At 32.0% G+C, this 8,629-nt stretch overlaps 1 long non-coding RNA gene across 1 annotated transcript; it reads left to right on the forward strand.

Annotated features, from left to right (window-relative positions):
* Positions 1-2,863: 2,863 nt before the first annotated feature.
* On the forward strand, positions 2,864-7,103 carry LOC148784999 (uncharacterized). Its single transcript, XR_016062762.1, has 3 exons — positions 2,864-3,044; positions 3,176-3,319; positions 6,686-7,103. It is a non-coding gene; the product is annotated as an uncharacterized LOC148784999 (long non-coding RNA).
* Positions 7,104-8,629: the final 1,526 nt, after the last annotated feature.

Genomic DNA, 8,629 nt, shown 5'->3' on the forward strand with positions numbered 1-8,629 from the left:
CTCTCTAACGGCAATTATACAATCCAAGATACAAGTTATCCTTGCAAGAATGACTAGAGGATTGGATATTGCAAAAAAGAAATCAAAATACCTCAAGTACAAGTTACAAGGTAGTAATTGTTTAATATTTTACATAAATAACTTTTATTTCTTTAGTTATGCAAAACTAATGTAATATAACGAACATTTTTCAATCAAAATTTTCATGCAATATTACTATATTCATGACAAAGTCACTAAAAACTTCTGCTCTTTAAAGGAGGTTGCAATGTATATACTATTTAGCTGCTAGAGGAATGATCTAGTTCTTGCACAGGTAAATCCAAAATCTATAATTCGATTTTATTTATGACCAAAATTTATATGGATATGTTTTGTTTTCTGACTTTTCAATTGTAGAAGATTCTAAAAAATTAACGCTCTGTTATGTCATTTCTTCATGACCCGTACAGAAACTTCCAAAACATTTAGAGTGGGGACGGAACTAAAAGTAATATAAAAAAATATCCATGTTATCGGTGAGATCAAAATGAATATACAAGGTATGTAGAATATAATTTCTTACAAAAATGGTTGGTTTTAGTTTGGTTGAATTTTAACTCTTATCTTTGTTATGTGCTCTTGTTTTAATAGACATTCCATCAGAGTCGGGCAACGATAAACAAAATCAATGGATGATAAAAAGTTAGAGATCACTGCATGTGATTTAAAAATCCTAATATTTGATTTGTGGCCAGTCGAATCTCTCTTTATTCTTTTTCTACTATTTTGTCAATATTTACCATAAAAGAGAAAATTTTGAATTCGAACATCTTTTTTCTTTTCAGAATCGTTTGATATAGTTGCCAAATGACAAAATCAATTTTATTATGCTATTGATAATTTTTTATTTGTTCTTTAGTCTTCATATAATACTTTGTTTGTACACACTTATTCAATAATTTTAATTATCTGTAGCCCTCATGCACTAAAAAGAAACAACATTGTAAATTATCGTGCAAGCACGTGCATATTTGCTATTACACACATTTAAGTTTCTTTATCTCAAAAACATGATATTATAATTTATAAAATAAACTCGTCTATTCTACTGACATACATATTCTCCGATTGAAGGAGGGGAAAGGGACAAGTAACATTATAATTGTACAAAATAATGAATAAAAATTTGGACATAAGAGTGAAGAAATTCCCTCTCCAACAAGATGTGGTCCCTGTAATGGAAATTATAGAATCCATAATAATCCAACAAAGATACAAGTCATCCCTGCAAGAACGACTAGAGGGTTGGATATTACCAAAAAAGAAGGCGAAATGCCACAAATACAAGTTACAAGGTAATAATTGTTTAATATTTTACATAAATGATTTGTAATTCTTTATATGCAAAACTACTGTAATATAACTAAAATTTTTCAATCAAAATTATCATGCAATAGTACTATATTCATGACAAAGTCACTCAGAAGTTCCGCTCTTTAAAGGACGTTGCAATGTTTATAGTATTTAGCTGCCGGGGGAATGATCTAGTTCTTGCACAGGTAAATTCAAAATCCATAATTCAATTTTATTTATGACCAAAATTTATGTGGAAATGTTTTCTTTTCTGACTTTTCAATTATAGAATATTTTAAAAAATTAACGCACTTCTATGTTATTTCTTTATGACCCGTATTGAAACTTCCACAACATTCAGATGGGGGATGGAACTAAAAGTAATATAAGAAATGTCCATGTTGTCAGTGAGATTGAACTGAAAAAAGAAGGTATGTAGCATATAATTTCTTACAAAAATGACTGGTTTTAGTTTTGTTGAATTTTAACTCTTATCTTTGTTATAAGCTCTTATTTTAATAGGCATTCCATCAAAGTCGGGCAATGATAAACAAAATCAAATGAATGATGACGAGTTGGAGATCTTTGCATGAACTTTAAACAACCCAATAATTGGTTTGTAGCCAGTCAATGCTCTCTCTATTTTTTTTCTACTATTTTGTCAATATTTCCTTAAAAGAGAAAATTTTAAATTCGAACATCTTTTTTCTTTTCAAAATCGTTTGATATAGTTGCCCAATGAAAAATTCGATTAGGCTTGTACAAATCAATTTTATTATTTTATTGATAATTTTAATGAATTCAAAAGTGTCAATTGATTTTTCTATTCCAAAATATTTGAGAGTGATAAATTTTGTGGTGGCAATGAACCAATTAGTTTGTTTGTATAACTTTATTATAATTGCAATTAATTTCAAACTTAAAATACTAGAGTGCAGGTAACTGATATTAATTCATACCTATCCTTATATTCCACACCATTAATTACATTAATTCATACCTATCACATATATCACAATAGATCCTTTGTTTAAAATGTTGTCGAATTTCAACAAAAATCCCAAAATGATTGAACTGCCAAGAGAGGTATATATGACTAATTTTTTTTTTTATTTTTGAGTATCAATTTTAACTCTATCACTTCTTTCAGTTTTCCAATTTTATTCAAAAACAGTAGTTGTACATAAAGAATTTGCAAACATAAATGATTTATTACAATACTACAAATGTATAATTAATCTTCATAAATATTATGATGTTTCTCTTCTTCTTCTTTTTTTTGCCTTTTCTAGAGGAATCTGATTTAGAAAATAATTTATTAAATTGTATTTATAGATGGCTTGAATATTTATATTTCTTTCTAAAAATGCTTATTGACTAATTATTACATTAATATTAATTAAAAGAAACTAAAAACGAAGAAATTAAGAGGAAAATATCATGAGAAAAAGACAAAATGTAACTTCCATGCCTTCTGCTACCTCGTGTCGAGCTTTGCGGTTCAAAAAACAAACACATACATACACAACATTACTCACACACTCTAACTCAACACACAATCACACTTCACATTTACTCACACCTTTTCTCCCTCAACATAGTTATTGCAGAACACTATTCAGGTCCATAGAGTACTGAGAGCGGAGAGCACTAGGAACCTTACCTCTGACTCTTTAAACGGTCGAGAAATGGCAGAAAACTCCAAAAATGTAAGATGAATTCTACGCATGTAGCTCCAATCTCCATTTTCTCAAGCATTTGATTCTTTTTTTTTTTCTTCTTTAACCCTTATTTCTGAATCGAGTTGTTAATTCATCGTAGTCGTATGATTTACCAACAGAATTCTTCAAGAACGTACATCGAAGATTTTGGCTGTGTAATTTCGTCTGCACTGAATTCAAATTCACCCTATGAAGATTCCGGTGATGTGCTATCACCAGATCCCATCTCTTGTACTCTGTCGGCAAGTTTAATTGAGCCTCAGGTATATAATTAATTGTTGTTCTTTTTTCTCTCCATTTTGTTTTTAATTACTTTCCTTTCCTATCAATGTTTTGAAAAATAAATATTAGATTTTGAATATTTTAAGAGATTTTTTTCTATAATTAGGGTTCAACAAGAGATTCAACTTTAATTTAAGTTTGTAAATTCTTTCATTAGCTTCAACGTGCTCTACTTGCTACCAACGTCTCTTGCTCTCACTCTTAGATGCTCTGTTTTGTGTCAAGAAGTACCCTTGCTACCTTTTGTTTTATCTCCAAATTGTTCTTCTTAATTCCCTTTAAAACAATGCTTGCCCTCAGATCTTTTCACCTTAAAACTCAACGACCCAAGGTTCATAATTTTTCCCAAGACTAGCATGTCTAGCCCCAAAAAGACATGTTCAGGATCAACCCAATATTATTCATGGCCGATTTTGAGGTGGTTATGGGCCTTTAAATGAGCCCCGAATGCATCCATCTTTAAACTCTGGTCAAGACCATGAATTAGCCCCATTGAGACATGGGCCAGGCTCAGACGAGCCCTGATTGTGCCATTTTTTTTTATTGAAATTGAGATACTTTTTGGAATGAACTTAAATAATTTATGATTTTATTTTGAAATAAATAAATAAATAATCAAATAAAATAAAAAATTATAACAAAAAAGAGACTAATTAAAACCACATAATGAAGTTAAAAAACAATTTAACTAACAAGCTAACAATAATGAACCTAAAGAATAACAAGCCCAAAAAGGATTTAAAATAAACTTTTAAAAACTAACGTTCAGTATTAGTGAATTGATGTAGTAATTTAAAAAAAGAACAGTAAAGATAAAACTTTTTAGAGTTTCAAAAGTATAAAAAATTTCGAATAATTTACGTAAAAGAATAAAATAAAAAATATATGACATGTATTATTAAAAAAAAAATATTGGCCCGGTTAGACCGGCCCACTAGCTTGACCTAGGATTAGGAGATCTTGGGTCACTAGGCCGGGCCTACCCATATATCGATACCTACAATCATCTTCGAACTAGTCCTGAATGGACCAACCCACTTATTTTTATTGTGTCAATCCGATCCTAGGTTGGGTCCCTCTTCATCTCGACCCATCATGCATCGTGATCAGCGACCGGCAACCATATGTGTAGTACACGACCATTAAATTAACATTAGTTTGATGGAGGTTTGTCAGTTACAAGATATGATGTGAGATCCTTGTGACCAATAAAACTAAAATAATACTAATTCTAAATTTATGGGATGCAAAAATATGAATTTTGAATGCACATATAAGGAAAAATAGTTGAACACATTTCATATATCAATATCTAATATTATTGACTATTGAATGATGATAATTTAATTAAGACCAAAAACGATTGTTGTATCTCTTTGACTTGAAACTTGAAGATTTGATTAGTAAAATACTTCATATTTAAGACGTCGTAGGGAGAACATTCCAAATTCGGATATCTACTTGGCCAACTCTCTATTTTGAAAAACATAAATGATGAGGGTATTGTGGAGAAAATAGAATATCACAAAGGATTTAGGAGAAACATGAAGAGGAAAAAGGTGGAAATTTTTTGTGGTAATGATAAGAGTACAAAAGGAGGGAAAAAAAGTAAATAAATAAATAATATTAAAATTTTAAAAAAATATATAGTCATAAGAAAATATTTTTGTGACCCCAACTTATAGTACTAACTATCATGGCTCATAGTTGAAAATCATATTCTTCTAAGGGTTTAATATTCTAACTTACATTAATGGAGAAGAGAAGACATGAACTAGGATATCATCCATAATTATATACTAGTTTTCGTATTTACTCTGATATGTTGATAAAAAAAATTCTTTGCCTTCCATGTTTGGAAGCCACAAAAGTAATTGATTGTTCAACTATTATACATTCTCTCTTATCACCGCACACATGTTTTTTATTTTTTATTTTTTTTCATAAGTGTCTCAATGCGCAACTATTAGTTTGCCACGTAATGAGTTGGAAGGCATTTATTCCCTTATATTATCCTATCCTGGGACCAAATTAGATCTCTTGGTATGTTATTTTTCATACTTAGAGCAATAAATATTTTTTCTAGTAGTTTTGGTTTCGGTTCTAGATCCATCTGTCTATTCTCTATATCTTTAACAATATGCAACTATTTTTCATATCCAAAGTCCATTTTCTTTAAAAACTCATATTCACTATTATCTTAGTTAAACTTACATGATAAACCTTTCAACTTGTCCAACAACAGAAATTTGGTTAATATAGAAACAGGTAATAAGTAGCATCTCAATATCCATGATTTTTAATCTCTCAATAACAAGTTGAAGAGAAATTCAAACTCTTACAAAGGTTTAGTTAGCATTGAAGACTGTGAACAACATCATCACCCATGACCAAGATTGGATGTGGTACAAGTTGAAAGTGTCATTTACTCTACTAGGTAGAGAACCTTTGTCACGAAGTATTTCATGTGGATTTGGAATGAAAGATATCAAATAACAAAGGCAACAGCGAAACCGATCACGACATGGACATACAAATGGTGGTGCAACATGTCATTATGGGTCATGACTAATGCTAAATCTATGCAGCATAGTGATGATACAGTTTGTGATGAAGGTGTTAGTAACCAAACTCTAATGTGGCCAAATTGGAGAGTCGCAATGTTGAAACAACTAAATTTGGCATGCACGTAGGGTGGTAAGTATACTAGCAATGTGGTTGTGGGGAACCGAAGATTATTAAATGACTGTCAAATCTATCCATATTGATGGTGGTGGGTTCCAAGATATAAAAAATAGAGGCAAATTTTGCACAGAGCTATTCAGTTATGTGGTTCTCGATTCAGGACGTTGTCATCCATATTGATTGTAATAGTTATAACCATTGGTGAGATGATGGTAAAAATAAAAAAAGTCATACTGGTAACCTATGTGAACTCTTTTAGGTTGAAAAAGACATTTTATGCATTGATAATTAATGTTAGAAGTCTGCAAACAAGTGGTTGGAAAATTCTTACCCATACCAGGTTTGACCACCCCATATCATTCAAAAAACAAGTGTATCACACTTTATATATGATTGTTCACTTTCCTAAACTGTCCATCAATCACACGACAAGTGTATTGCACTTGCCATATAATTAGTTTATGTTTAGCCAAACCAGGTTCGGGCTAGAATTTCTCCATGTGTTTCAGCGAACCTCATATGATGAGGATCATTTAATTAAACGACTTGCCATTTGGTTTGTGAAGCAATAGATCTTCAAAAATTTTTACGGTTTCTAGCAGCTTGCAATTAAACCTTCAATATCAATACTTTTGTGGCAATTGATGAATAACTGATTTTAGGTCAACAAATGATTGCAATGGCATCTAAATGCTAGTGTTGTTTACATATGACGATTATAGCACAAGTGTTCTTTCGGAGTCAAGGTGCAAAGGTGCGGGAATTTTTTGCTAGTTTTTTCCAGCTGTAGCTTCTAGTTGCAGATTTGGCAATAATAATGGTTCGCCATTAATGGAAGTCGACAACAACCTCCTTGATTGAGGGACATATACATAACTTTGTATCATTGTTTGTTCTATGGTTTGCTTGGATGACATAATGTTGATGACACATTGGTTCACTTCCTATGCCAACTTCCTGCCATGGTGCATCTTAGGAGAACCCTGTGCACAGGAGCATGCACGGATCGACGCAATAATCAATGAGATGTAGTGCTTGCAATTTTTTAGTATTTACATTAAAGCAATATCATTTTATCAAGATTTCGAATTGGTTGAAGCACATTCCTTCAAGAGGATCTAGATAGAATCGATGTTGAAAATGTTTTTGCACAGATGAAGTCCCAACACAGAGACAACTAATGGTTGCGGCATATTCTGACAAAAAATCATGCAATCAAAAGAAGTTGGCAATATAATTATTTTGAACAGTTTTAGGGAAGGGGATAATATGGTGGACTCCTGACAAATGAAGCATGTGACAGGAAGCAAATTACGTATTTTCAGGGAATGAGATATCCATGCTACTCAAAATATCTATCTACTTAGACATGTTATTGCCCCAACTTTTTCTTTAAATGATTTACAAGGGAGTAGTACTCCTAGTTTTGAGCTTTCTCAGGGTACAGGAATTTTTTTCCCGATCATCAATAAATGGGTACCGGTCTTGCCTAACCCCCTCCCTAGTTACAAGAGGCCTAGGCACCCAAAATCAATGTTGAGTGTTCAATCATTTCTCAACAGATAAAGCTTGTTACTATTACCTTAAGTTTGTTCAATCTCATTACAATAAAACAGTAGAGCCTGTAGAATCTTTCACTCATAAAAATCTTCATAGATCTTCCAACGGTATCACCAATTTGCAAGCACATTCTAATAGATATTAAGAAACATAAGATTTTTTACTCCATATCGATTCTTCTCCTGGTGATTTAAACTCCAATTAGCTTTGAAATTAAGGAAATGACTCTTAGAACAAAAATAAGTTACATACAATATATTTGGCTTGCTTTAGAAATATAAACTTCATAGGCTAAAATAGTGTTTGCATCATTCACAACAAACTCAGTTGGTTTTCCAATTAAATACCTTTTTCTTTTATACAACCTCTTACACTCAAATTTTTAATGAAAAGTGGCAATACGTTATGTTCATAGTATTTTTTGTATTATGAACTCTGCAAAACATCTTCTCTATTTTTTAAACATCATTTTTAATTTGTTAAACACAATGATCAAAGATTTTTATAGAACATGTCACGCCTCAAGCAAGCGAGCCCGTTGGACCTAAGAATTGCCTCCAAACTCACTCTATGCATCCTAAAGTACAGTTATGACACTTACCGAAAAGGGATATCAAATGAATGTGCTTGAGTTCTTTGGTCAATGCTGATTTGTTTCTAATATATGTGGAATGGGGCATCACAATCACCGCTCATTTAGAATGTGATGTCCTCATCACGGAGTGACTTATCGATTGATCGATCGTTAGGTATCAGGATTCTGGAGGTGACTCTCGTGAATGTAGCATTTTATCCTGTAGGTTTAAGAGGTGGCTCCCCAAGCACATCGCACTTTGTCCCCAATAACACTTAGCTTGCGACTCTGCTTGGGGATCGCTTTGATACCATTATGTCACAACTTGGGCCCACAAGATATTGGATACGAGAATTGCCTCAAACCCACCGAGTTCATCCTGAAAATTAATTATGACAACAAACCGAAAAGTTTATCCAGTGGATGCACTTGAGTTATTTCGCCAACGCTTATGTTGCTTATCATTTTAATT

This window comes from Sesamum indicum, linkage group LG11 (genome assembly GCF_026168435.1).
Source record: "Sesamum indicum cultivar Baizhima isolate 11 linkage group LG11, ASM2616843v1, whole genome shotgun sequence".
Lineage (NCBI taxonomy): Eukaryota > Viridiplantae > Streptophyta > Magnoliopsida > Lamiales > Pedaliaceae > Sesamum > Sesamum indicum.